This window comes from Gopherus evgoodei, chromosome 13 (assembly GCF_007399415.2).
Source record: "Gopherus evgoodei ecotype Sinaloan lineage chromosome 13, rGopEvg1_v1.p, whole genome shotgun sequence".
Lineage (NCBI taxonomy): Eukaryota > Metazoa > Chordata > Testudines > Testudinidae > Gopherus > Gopherus evgoodei.
This window is the reverse complement of record NC_044334.1, coordinates 27,257,995-27,271,776: the sequence shown is the minus strand read 5'-3', so window position 1 is coordinate 27,271,776 and position 13,782 is coordinate 27,257,995.

Genomic DNA, 13,782 nt, shown 5'->3' with positions numbered 1-13,782 from the left:
CAGCAAGAGGCAGCCGTCTGCTAAATCCTTTCAGAAGCTTAAAACTTCCTTTAACTTGGGTCCAACTGACTAATGACTCCTACAACTACATAGGCACAAAGAGGCAGACATCCCCCAGGCTGGGGCATGCACCAGCTCCTGGAAGGTGTTGGTCACACCCCTAGTAGCATGTTCACAGCAAAGCACAGTGGTCCTCCTAGAGGCAGCAATGTCACACACACACACCATGCTGTGATCAAGGGCTGCCGACATACTTCCCTCAACAGGCCCAAGCCCTACCCCGGTATGGTAACCCAGGAACTGACTTCCTTACTGAGGGCTCCAGCCTCACAACAATGGGGCACTATCCTCCCAACTCAAGGGATCCTGCTGTAGGGACTTATCCTCCCTACTCTGGTCGGGTGCGGCGCTGGACCGGGGTTGTGTCCGGGCTCTTCACGTAGAGCCGCCGCCTCCTCGCTGCCTCCTTGCTTCCCCCCGGGCCGGTCTCTCTGCTGCCGCCGTCCGGGAGAGGAGGCGAGCGGCTCGGGCCGCGGCCCCCGCTCCTCGCTCCCTCTCATGCGCTCGGACGCCGGGCGCTGCTGGGGCCCCGGCCGGGCAGCGCGGGGAGCCCAGGCGGCTGGGCTCGGCGCCGCTCCTGCTCTGATGTCGGGTAGGTGTGGGTCCCTGCGCAGGGCGCTCCGCGGGCAGAGGTGGGCGGCAGCTGTCACACGTGGGTGTCCGTTGCCTCCTCAGCTGGAGTCCTGTGGCTGTGGCTGGGGGGGCTGGTCCGAGCCGCTTGTTCTCTGTGTTCCACACGGAGTGATTGGTTCAGGAGAGGAGAGGGGAGGAGGCTGTAGATCCTTCTTTGTATGGTCGGGGATTGCGTTGTTGCGGTTGGCCAATCGCGTGATTAGAGGCATGGTAAGCGCGTGATTTTTCTTCTTGTCCAATTAGATTGCTAGCATGTATGATGTTAGCCCACATGATTGGTTCTTATGTAACCAGACTTAACTATATAAGGAGGTGGTGGAAGAGAATAAAGGTGATTTCCTGACTTGTTTGCAGCTGTGTTGACTGTGTGAATTTTCTTCGCTCCGCATGAGATACCACATCCTGCCACATACCAAAGGGGCACCAGCCCTCCCCTCCCCAACTCAGCTTTAGGGAGAATTTTTGCTCCAGCAGCCTATTTCAACAATCAGTGTCTTTACACTTGTGAGAGAAAAGGTGTCTCGAGTTTCATTAAGAAAGGAACACATTTCAGAACCTGCTGTTAGCATTTTACTCTTCTGATCAGCATTTTAGTTACTGCTAGGAAGGTTTAGAGCAGTCATTAAGACACTGGGTGATAGACCATTGGGACCCAAAAGACAGTTTCAAGCCATGGTACACTGCACTGGTGCAAACCTCAATCAGTAGATGCTGGTCCCTTCCTCAGGTCATAGCTTCAAAAGGCTGGGTGGGGGGGGGGATTTGCATAACCAGAGGATGAGGAGTGGTGGTCTGGATTCACTAGGCCTGGCCCATGATGACAAAACAGGGCGGAGAATGGAATAGTGGAAAATTAATTGGTGGGAAATTTTAAACAAGACAAACTTTTCTAGATGGTCCAAACCATTCCTCAATTATGAAAGAGGTTCCTCAGTTAAAAAAACCTGCTTAGGAAGGGAAGTGAAAGCTGTGATAAAAAATAAAGCATATGGAAAACAGGTGAGATTGGCAGTAAAGGCTATAAATGAGAGGTTATGAAATGCACATAAATGATAAGAAAGCTAAAGGGAAGCTATCAATGAAAAAAAAAAAAAAGCCATGACCAGCTGGGTTAAAGACAATGAGGAATTTTAATAATATATCAGGAATAAAAAAAAAGATATCCTGCCAATGGAGTGTAGGTCCATTACTATATAGGGATGGTAAAATTGTCAAGAATGATGCAGAAAAGGCTGAAGAGTTCACTACAATTTTCTGTTCTGTATTTGGAAGGAAGCAGCTGTATGACATTCAGTTTTCACTGATATACAATATCTTCTATTCCAACAGATGTTAAACAGCAACTGCTATAAACATTTTTAAATAAGCAAGACAGTGCAGAGTTTAGATATTGTTTGTAATTATTAGAACTGGGAGCACTGGCTGCTGGGAGTCTGAAAGGACAGGAAACAGGAAGGAGTGGGGGAGGAGTTGAGGAGGCAGAGTGAGAGTTACAGAGGGTGCAGCAGCAGCTTGGGAAAGAGGTTTCCACTTTCAAAACAGAGTCCTGTTGCAGTTTGTTAGTACCTTGCTTGGTTGATACAGACAGATTATACCCAAGAGTTTTAAAAGAACTGGTGAAGGAGCTCTCTGAACCATTGATGATATTTAGCAAATTTTAGATTTGTAAAAAGAAAAAAAATTGTTTAAAGAATTAAAGTAAGTTCCAGAGGACTGAAAAATCCTACTGTGCCAATATTTTAAAAGGGTGAATGGAAGATTTAGGCTGGTTAGTCTGACACTGATCCTAGTTTAAAAAAAAAAAAAAAAAGGATGAAAACAGGTCTTGTTAAACAAGCATTATAACATTTATTGATGAGATCATAAGTTTGGTTGATAAAGGTTGTAGACATAATATACTTAAGTACTTTCCACCTGCACCCCCAAAAAGATCTGCTTTGTTGGGAACAAACAAACAAACAGACACCAAGAGAAGGAAAATGGTTTTGGTAGATTTTGATTATCTAATTTAAAAAAAAAAAAATCACAAATTTCTAAGATAGATATAAATTTGTGTTTCTTCAAAAATTCAGGGTTTTGTTTGTTTTAAGAAAAGTTACTTTTTCCATAACTGGTGCTCTTCGAGATGTGTTGCTCATGTCCATTCCATATTCAGTGTGTGTGCTCGCCACATGCACCAGTGCTGGAAGTTTTCCCCTCAGCAGTATCTGTAAGGGACTGGCTCTGGCATCCTCTGGACTGGTGCCCGCATGGCACGGTATAAGGGGTGCCGCCAGCTCCCCCCACCCTCAGTTCCTTCTTGCCAGAAACTCGGATAGTGGGGAAGGAGGGCGGGTCCTTAACACCAGTTAAGGAAAGGTAACTGTCGTCTTTTCTTCGAGTGCTTGCTCACATCCATTCCATATTAGGTGACTCCAAAGCAGCACCCCGTGGAGGCAGATAGGAGTTCACAGAAATGTAAATTGCAACACAGCTCTGTTGAACCAAGCATCGCCTCTGGCCTGCTGAGTGATGGCATAAGGAGAGGTAGATGTGTGAACAGAGGACCACATTGTGGCTCTACAGATATCCTGGATAGGGATGTGAACCAGAAAGGCCGCCGAAGATGCCTGTGCTCTTGTCGAGCAGGCTCTGACAATTGGCGGTGATGGAACCCCCACCAGGTCACAACAGGTCCTTATGCACAAGATGATCCAATTGAAAACCCTCCGCGAGGACATCAGATGACCCTTCATCCTATCCGCTGCAGCGATGAAGAGTCGAGTTGATTTTCAGAAAGGTTTGGTATGTTCTAAGTAGAAAGCCAAAGCCCTCCAGTCATCCAGGGTGTGAAGACACTTCTCTTCACTGGTCTTGTGTGGTTTGGGACAGACACTGGGGGGGAAGATGTCCTGGTTGATATGGAAGATGGAGACCACCTTCAGCAGGAAGGCCAGGTGGGGCCACAGCTGAACCTTGTCCTTGTGGAAGACCGTGTAGGGCAATTCTGAGGCCAAGGCTTTAATTTCAGAGACTTGTCTTGCCGACGTCACCACCACCAAGGATGTGACCATCCATGACAGGTGGGAAAGAGAGCAGGAACCCAGTGGTTCAAAGGGCAGACCAGTGAGCCTAGAGAGGACCAAGTTAAGATCCCACTGCAGGACAGGAGTCAGTACCTGTGAGAAGAGTCTCAAGCCCTCAAGAATCTGACCATCATGAGTCATAACCACTTGGATCCAGAGACTGATAATCTCACTTTTAACAGCAGTTGCTTCTTCTGCTAGTGTAGAAAGAATATTTTCTTCCTTTGGACTAATTCATTCCAAATTGAGAAATCATTTGGGACCTGAAAAAGCAGGAAAGCTTGTTTTCTTTCCAGATTATGAACAAACAGGAAAATGAAGGTGAAGATGGCTGAGTTAGCAGCTAATATTTTAATATTAGAAGCCAATATTTTAAGTTTCTCATTTTGACCTGCCAGACAGTCATTTTTTTTTAAATATTTCATGTAATTTAGTTAAAAACAAACAAAAATAAACCTGATTTTAAAAAAAAGTGAATGTTTAAATTAAAAAATTCATATGCTTGTTTTGTTAAACTATTATATATTTGCTGTTGAAGAAAAAAAATCCAGAATACATAACGTTGTTGTTTTAGTTAAAACAGTTTAAATGTCTGTCTGGTGATGTTCTCCTCCTAATACAGCCTGGCAAGAAAATCTGCCAAATTAATGATTAACCTGTTGAACTGGAGAGAGTCACTGGGAGGTGAACTTCATAAATATCTGCTTCAATTACCTCTGGTAAATGAAATAACCAAACCATCATTCATTTTCTGATACAGCTGTAACACTAATCTGAAAAGTTTTCAAAATAAATCACCTTAAAAATGTATAGTGTGTACCTTCTAAAAATGAAACCTACATCTGAGTTATGAAGAATATGTAATAAGGTTATAACAACCAATAAGAATGCACTTTTATATAGAAATCTATACTTAAATTCAGTTGACTAGTGATTTAAATCAAATCCACCCTGCTCAGAGGGTCTGCGCCAATCTACCGGCGAGTTACACCTCAAGTCCCTCGATCGGTGCTCCCTGTGTGGAGACCCAAGAGGGCTCCCCTGAGCCTGCCTCTCTAGTTCCAACGTGGGTTTTCCCCAGGACCGGGGTACCACTGGAGCCAGTGTGGGTGGCACCAAGAGCATTAGGATCTCCTGAGCTGCTTGAAGGGCTTTGGGCATCAGTGGCACCTGAAGCTGGCCAGGGCCTGCACCACTCTCTGGAGTTGCAGTCCAAGTGTGGGAGGGGCTGCACCGCTTGACCTGAGCTGGGGCCAGACTTCCCAAAGGGGATGTTGAGCTGTCCAGCATGGGTCTTGGCTCGACCCTAGCCCTCTCCTTTCCCTTATGGGAGGTAGGGGATCTTCCACTCAGTCTTTTTTGGCTTCTTGACGGGAGCCGTGGAGGGAGACCAGTGCCGACTTGTGGATGGTGCCAGTGGAGCACTGCTCACAGAGGCCGTGGTGCTTGGTGCAGAGTTGAACTGCTGCTCCGGTGCCAGAGTGAGTGACGACTCCATTAGGAGTGCTCTTAGATGGATATCATGCTCCTTCATCCTAGGTTTGAAGGACTTACAGCTATGGCACTTGTTGCTTACGTGCCCTTTGCCTAAGCACCTTAGCAGCTGGTATGTGGATCGCTGACAGGCACAGGCTGTTTGCAGCCAGGAGCGGTGCCAGGGTTTCTGACGCCCTAGGCAGACGGCCATTTCGCCGCCCCCGGGGCCCCGGTGGACCTACCACAATAATGCCGGCGGATGGTCCGCTGCTGGAAAGGCTCCGGTGGAGCTGCCGCAGTGATGCCGGCAAGCGGTCCGCTGGTCTAAAGGCTCCGGTGGACCTGCCACAAGCATGACTGCGGCAGCTCCACCGTAGCCTTTCCAGCAGCGGACCGTCCACCGGCATCACTGCGGTAAGTCCACCGGACCCGCGTGCCGCCCCCCCTGGCAAAATAGCACCCCCCCAAAATTCTGGCGCCCTAGGCCATTGCCTAGGTCACCTAAATGGTAGCGCCGGCCCTGTTTGCAGCAATCGCAGGGCTTAAGACCTGGGGAAGAGGGCATGCCCCATCCCCCGGCTGACTCCTGTTTGGGACTAATGAAGAGTTTGAAAACTACTACTAAGGGTAACTAATAAACTACTAACTATATTACAGGTTTTCAAAGTTTGCAAGAACAGAGAATGAACAATGCTAGCTGAAGCAGCAGATATTCCAGCACAGTCACTGGTGCAAGAGGAACTGAGTGTGGGAGGAACCAGCAGTGCCCCTTATACCGTGCCATGTGGGCATCACTCCAGAAGGCACCAGAGCCAGTCCCCTATGGATACTGCTGAGGGGAAAACTTCTGGAACTGGTGCATGTGGAGAGCAGACACGCCTAATATGGAATGGATATGAGCAAGTACTCGGAGTTTTAATGGAAACTTTTCAATCAGCCCTAACTAAAATGCATCTAAAACCAAAGAATGTAGGTCACACTTAAACAATGGGGGAGTGTATCCTGGAAAGCAGTGACTCTGCAAAGGTCTTAGAGAATAAACTAAACATGTGCTCTCAGTGTAACACTGTAGTTGGGAGGGCTAATGTGATCCTTAGAGGTATAAGCAGGGATTTTCAGGAAGGAGTAGGAGGTGTTCGTACCTCTGCACATGGCATTAATGAGACCAGGCCAGGCGATGGTGTCCAGTTCTGGTGTCCACACTTTAAAATGGAAAATTGAAAAGGGCTCAGGAAAGAGTTCCAACAATTGAGTCTGGAAAACCTGCTTTATAGTGACAGACTCAAGGAGCTCAATCTATCTAGTTTATCAAAGAGAAGGTTAAGAGCTGATCATAACCTACAAATATCTACGTGGGGAGATTTCCAATATTTGGTGGGTCTAATCTAGGAGACAAAAGCAGAACAAGAGCGAATGGTTGGAAGCTGAAACTAGACAAATTCAGACTAGAAATCAGGTATAGATTGTTACCAGTGAGTGTAATTAACCATTGGAACAATTTACCTAGCCACGTGGTAGATTCTGTCACATCTCATCTTTAAATCAAGACAAAAATAAAACTCTCTAAAAGATGCTGTAGCCAAAACAGAAGTTATGGGCTTGATGCAGAAATTACAGGATAAATTCCTATGGCCATAACAGCCCCTTCAGATCGAAGCATCTCTATAATGGGGTGGTACCCACCTGTTGCAAGTGCCTCCTGGTCAAGTGTGTGCATGTCTGCAGTTGTTCTTACTGTCTCAGCTCGTGATGCCCCCTGTAGGGCACTGTTGCTTGTCAGGTGGGTCTTTAGTGACTCAGCCCTCCAGTCAAGTCACATGCAGTCTATGTGCAAACAAATAAACCCCTTCTGGGCTATAAGTCCAAAATGTCTTGCAGCCTTCCCCAGGCTCAGTCCTTTAACAATCCAACCAGGCCCATCATGGTACCCCTCCACTGGCAACATCTCTTTAGCTCTTCCCAGACACCTGTCCTCAGTCTGATCAACAGGGCCTCTCTCAGTACCCTAGTTGGCCAGCTTATATGTGAAGATTCCTGCTCTGGGATGGAGCAGCACTGCCAGGGATTCTTCCCTAGAGGCTCTTCACCTGCTTTTTAGTCCTCTGACCCTTGCTCTCCAGATGGGTCAGTCTCAGTTCAGCCCCCTTCTGGGGGGCTAATAGGTCCATGTACAGTCCCTTCCCTGGACCTGTCTAAACTCCCTTCTCTCAGTCACTTCCCCAATGGCTGTTGGAGGAACCTGGACCTACCCAACCCAAGGACCCTCTAAGTAGCAACCATGTGCCACATCCCATTAACTATCTGCATTTCCCTGGGCCACTTCCCAGTAGCCCATCTTAATTGAGTCCTGGCAGCCAGCCAGCAATTATTCCCTCGCTTCCTCACCAATAAATACCTGCCTTAGCCCTCACAGCCCACCAAGACCACTTCTTGCTTCCTCAGTCACTGCTAGTAGACTGATCTAGTCAGGCCTTTCAGCTCCTTTTATATGAGCCTGCTGGGCCCTGATTGGCTGCTCCCTGCAGCCCCTCTCATTGGCTGTATCCCATAAGCTGCTCTACACAGCTTGGAGGACTTCTCTATTACTCTTTTCTGGGGCGTGGTGGGGTACGGCCCATGAGGCCTCCAGCAGGGAGCCTCAGGACCTAGTCTAATCTGTCACAATCTCCTATTTAAAATGCTAGTTTTCAAAAAACAGTGTCACTGTACTCATCAGATATCTATTTAATCAGCAGTTACTCTAATAGCAAATAATCCAGTTATGTAACAATTCAAACTCCCAAATCAGGCTTCAGTGGACACCCAAATCAGGTCAGACTAGAGAAGATCATAGAATCACAGAAATGTCGGACTAGAAGGGACCTTGATAGGTCATCTAAGTCCAGTCCCCTGCACTGGGGCAGGACTAAGTATTATCTAGATCATCCCTGACAGGTGTTTGTCTAACCTGATCTTAAAAACCTCCTCTGACGGAGATTCTATAATCTCGCTAGAGATAATTTGTTCTGGTGCTTAACTATCCTGCCTTGGCCCCTGACCACAGCCCAGCTGCGGCTCTGCACCCAGCCCCGGTCTTGGCCCCAGCCCCTGGGCACGGCTCTGTTCCTGTTTATGTGCATTAATATACAGACATCTAAGATGTAAATTAAATTTCCCCTCTATATTCCCTCATGTCTCCTCTTTGTGCCTACTGTGATTGCCCACATCCCAATCCTTCATCCAGGTCTCCATGTTCTGGGCCTACCTGTGGGCTTGTCTCCTGCCCAGGCCAAACCTAGTTTAAAGCCCTCCTCACTGGGTTAGCCAGTCTGTATCTGAAGATACCCTTCTTCTTCCTTGATACGTGGACCCCGTCTCTGCTCAGCAATCCTTCTTCTCAGAAGAACAGCCCATGTTCAAGGATGCCGAAGCCCCCCTGGTGACACCATCCGGACAGCCATGCATTCACCTCCACCATGTGTCTGCCTGGGCCCCTACCCTTGACTGGACAGATTGATGAGAACACTACCAATTATATGTTCCTGTCAGGCCTTATGATCTGTAAATCTACCACCTCATTCTCATTCGACCCCCAACTGTGGAGCTCTTTTGGGAAAGCAAAGAGGCTCCACTGTCCTATCAGCACTGCAGCCCAAACTGTCCACAGGCTGCCTAATATACAGGCTGAACAGGAGTGCAGCCATAGGGAGTCCCGTGGACGTCATGGAACCAGGAGAAGTCGAGGAATCCATTGTAATTGTACTTTCAGTGGCCCAGCATGACATGAAGCGGATCTCTTGCTCTGTTACAGCAAAGCGAATGGGGCAAGTAACTCCTCAAACAATTTTTAAAACATTTTAAAATACAAAAATAAAGTCGGACAAAGTGGAGCCCAACTCGCAGCTATTCATTTCATTTTTATGTGCTACTGGGGAGTGAACACGGGGGATGGTCTACAGGGTGGGCACTGGCCTCAGAATCAGGAGACCTGGCTTCTGTTCCCAGCTCTGCCATTGATTTGCTGAGTGACATGGACGAGTCCCTTTCCCTCTCTGGGCTTCTGTTTCCCCTTAGCCCTTTTTCTATTAACTGCCTAAACACGTTGTTAATGCTGAGTAAAGGCTGCCCAATGCTGCTGTATGCCCTTCCAGAAGGTAGAAAATTAAGGAACACCTCCCCTTGAAACCTTAGCCCTGTCCTCCTTGAGCGATGCTGCAACAGGCATACTAGCACTCTGCCATTAGAGACTGTGGAACACTGCGGGAACAATGCACACGAGCACCGTAGGACACAGTCAAATGCCTTTTCTTTCCTATGGCAACACTTGGGTTTAGGTCAAGCACAGTGAATGGAAGCTACCTCACCTGGCTACCTCCAAGCCCTCAGCCTACTCCACAGAAAGCACCCCACACTTACAAAATTCCCCTGCAGATTGTCTAAGACATTTCCTTCACTTTCCCCTCATTAAGCCCATGGCAGCAGTCAGGCAGCAGACAATCTCCACAGCAGGAAGTCATCTTTACTGACACGACCCAGAGAACACAGGGCTCAAATGAAACATCTTTATGGCACAGTAACTCCTCACTTAAAGTTGTCCCGGTTAACATTGTTTCGGTCAATTATGGAACTTGCTTGTTTAAAGTTGTGCAATACTCCCTTCTAACACCGTTTGGCAGCTGCCTGTATTGTCTGCTGCTTGCAGGAAGAGCAGCCCATTGTAGCTAGCTAGTGGGTGGTTGGAACCAGGATGGACCAGCAACCCCCCTCTCAATCAGCTCCCCACTCCCCTAAGTTCCCTGTGCAGCAGCTGCCTGCAGTTCAGCTGTCCCTCCCCACACTACCATGTGCTGCTCCTGCCCTCTGCCTTGAAGCTGCTCCCTGAGATGCCTGCTTGTTGCGGGGGAGAGGAAGAGGGGGCTAATGTCAGAGTGTCCCCTTCCCCTGCACCCCACTTACTCCATCTTCCATAGAGCAGGGGGGACACACGACAGAGGGAGCATCCAGACAGCAGCAGCTGTGGTCTCAGCTTACTGATCTAATTAACAAGGCAGACCCCACTCTTCATACTTAAAGGAGAAATGCGCATCTCTCTCTTTCTCTCTCTCTCTCACACACACACACACACACACACGGTGTGTATGTCTGTCTCTGTCTGCCCTCCCTCCTTTCCCACTGCCTTGTACAGTGGAATGTGAGAGTTAATCCTTGAGGGCTCAGCCAATTGCTAGTTCATCATTTAGCAGTAAGGGAAATATCCCACCCTCTGACTCCTCCATTTCAACCAAGCTTCACAATCATCATCACTGTGCAACAGCATTAAATTGTTTGTTAAAACTTATACTCGGTGTGTGTGTGTGTATATATATATATATAGAGAGAGAGAGAGACTTTTGTCTGGTGAAAAAAAATTCCCTGGAAACTAAGCCCCCCACCCTTTACATTAATTCTTATGGGGAAATTGGATTTGCTTAATATTGTTTTGTTTAAAGTCGCATTTTTCAGAAACAGAACTACAATTTTAAGTGAGGAGTTACTGTACATAAGCACCTTTCCTTGTATCACAGCAACAACTCTAACAACCTGCTCCAACTAATCCTGCCACCACTGAATACAGCAATACCCAACACAGTGACCACAGCTGGAGTGTATGTACTTAAATGCTGGAACACAAACAGCAGCACATACTCTTAGTGTTTCCTTGTGTCCACTTATTGCGCTACCCTGCTTCCTGTACTATTGCCAGCTCCAGGGGGCAAAGTTAAGGTTTTGTTGCGGGGACAGCAAATACCTTTGTGACAGTGTGTGCCCCAAAGCAACACCCTGGCACCCCTGTATTCACCATTGTCATAAATTATGTGATTTGTACAAAGTATGCCTTGTGAGTGTCATAAACAGATAACTAAGGGTTAATGTCTCTTTCACCTGTAAAGGGTTAACAAACAACACCTGACCAGAAGACCAATCAGGAGACAAGATACTTTCAACTCTGGGTGGAGGGAAGCTTGTGTGTGTTCTTTGTCTGTATTCTCTCTGGGATCTGAGAGTGACCGGACATACTACAGGCTCTAATTTTCTATTCAAGTAGTAAGTGCAAGTAGAAAGGCTGTTTAGTCTTTTTAATTGGCTTTCTTTATTTGCAAATGTGTATCTGGCTGGTAGAGTTCTAATGTGTATTTGGCTGGAAGTATGTTAAATTGTATTTCTGCTGGAGGAGGTTTTTCTTTCTAGTGTCTATAAGCTGAAAGACCCTGTAACTTTTACCATCTAAATTACAGAGACACCTTTTACTTTTTTCTTTCTTTTTATTAAAAGTTTTGCATTTAAGACCTGTCTGATTTTCTCCCCTTGTTGAGGCTCAAGGGAATTGAGTCTGTACTTAACAGGGAAGGAGAAGGGAGAGGAGAACGGTGGAATCCCTTTGTTTTAGATTCACAGAGCTTGAATCTATCTCTCCAGGAGCCCAGGGAGGGAACACCTGGAGGGGAAGAGAAGTGGGGGGAACAAACCTGATTTCTCTGTGTTGGGATTCAAGGAGTTTGAATCACACTAATCTTCCAGGGTAACCCAGTGAGGGAAAGCCTAGGAGAGGCACTGGTGAGGGAAAGAGTTTACTTTCCTTGTGTTAAGATCCAGGGGGTCTGGGTCTTGGGGGTCCCCAGGGAAGGTTTTGGGGGGACCAGAGTGTATCAGGCACTCCAAGTCCTGATTGGTGGCAGCTATCTGATCTAAGCTGGTAATTAAGCTTAGGGGAACTCATGCTGGTACCCCAACTTTTGAACTCTAAGGTTCAGATTGGGGAAAAATACTATGACAGTGAGGTATCATTTCAAAAGTCTTGGTATGCTGAACATTAATATCCTGTTGGATTGTATGTGCTGTCATTGTATATGAAGTTTTGCGCTGTGTGTGTTTCTGAAAGATGTTGTGAAGTTGGAAACACCCACAACTAGCCTTTCAGGTACAACAATAAAGATGCTAGACAATGCTAATGGTCCATCAACAAAAACAATGGGCCATGGAGATCTTTCCTGTGAACCTTTCAGTCGGGGTATGAGTAATGGCTGCTAGGACTCAGCAAAGCATGCAAAGGCATGTGATTAGATCATGTGAGACTGGACTCCATCTTGTTGCTTGTACTTTTCAACAAACTGTGCTAGGGGCTTGGCCTGAAACAAGAGTTCCCTCGACATGTAAGAAACTATACAAGGGGAGACCACGACACCTCAGGAACGAAGACTGAACAGGGAAAAGGAGGTCTCAGGTGGGAAAGAAGGAAGCCTGCCTGTGTATGAAAGCTGGGTAGACTGTTTGTACTATTAACAGGCAGAGACACCTCTTGATTCAAATACTTATCTACTTTAAGGTTTATAAAGAATTGTGGGAGATGCTGGGCTGCAGAAACAGAAAAATGAATAAATAGGTGATTTAAAACACAGTTTTACTACAGATTTAGATCCATTTCCTATGGCCTCAGAGTCTGGAGATCAACCCATGGAATTCTTATATATTAAAGAGGTCAGAAAACAAGATGTCTTCAAAGATACCAAATTTAACCAATATGTACATCATTCCTAATTAGGGTTGCCAACTTTCTAATTGCACAAAACTTAATATCCTTACTCTGCCCCTTACCTGAGTCCCCACCCCCACTCACTCTAGATCGCCTCCCTCAGTCACTCAGTCTCCCCCACCCTTGCTCACTTTCACTGGGCTGAGGCAGGGGGTTGGAGTGTGGGAGGGGGTAAGGGCTTCAGGGTGGGGCCAGAAATGAGGGGTTCAGGGTGCGTGAGAGGGTTCCAGGCTGGGGCAGGGAGTTGGGGTGTGGGAGGAGGTGAGGGCTCCAGCTGGGGGTGCGAGCTCTGGGATGGGGCTCAGGGCTGGGTTGCAGGAGCAGGTTCAGGATGTGGGCTCCAGCCAGGCAGCGCTTACCTCAGGTGGTTCTTGGTTGGTGGCACAGCGAGGCTAAGGCAGGCTTCCTGCCTGCCCTGGCTCTGCATTGCTCCTGGCCAATGGGAGCTGTGGAGCCGGCACTGGGGGCAGCATGTGGAGCTTCCTTGATTGCCCCTGCGCCTAGGGGCCACAGAGACATGCCAGCTGCTTCCGGGAGCTGTCAGGAGCCAGGGCAGTCAGGGAGCCTGCCTTAGTCCCGCTGCACTGCCAACCAGACTTTTAACGGCCTGGTCAGCAGTGCTGAGTGGAGCTGCCAGGGTCCCTTTTTGACTGAGCATGCCGATCGAAAACCAGACACCTGGCAACCCTTTTCCTAATTCACACTCATTTGATGTAATAGAAATAGACCAGACAGACAAAAGTGAGTTTAAATGACAGTAAATATTTATTAGATATAAAAATTTGAAACCATTCTCACAATTACAGGACAAATTTCATTTAGCTACACAATTTTATCAAGAAGTTATATTGCTTATTTAAAATTATCATTATTTTGCTGAAAAGCGATAGTAAACAAAATCTCATTCATAGAATATCAGGGTTGGAAGGGACTTCAAGAGGTCATCTAGTCCAACCCCCTGCTCAAAGCAGGACCAATCCCCAGACAGATTTTTACTCC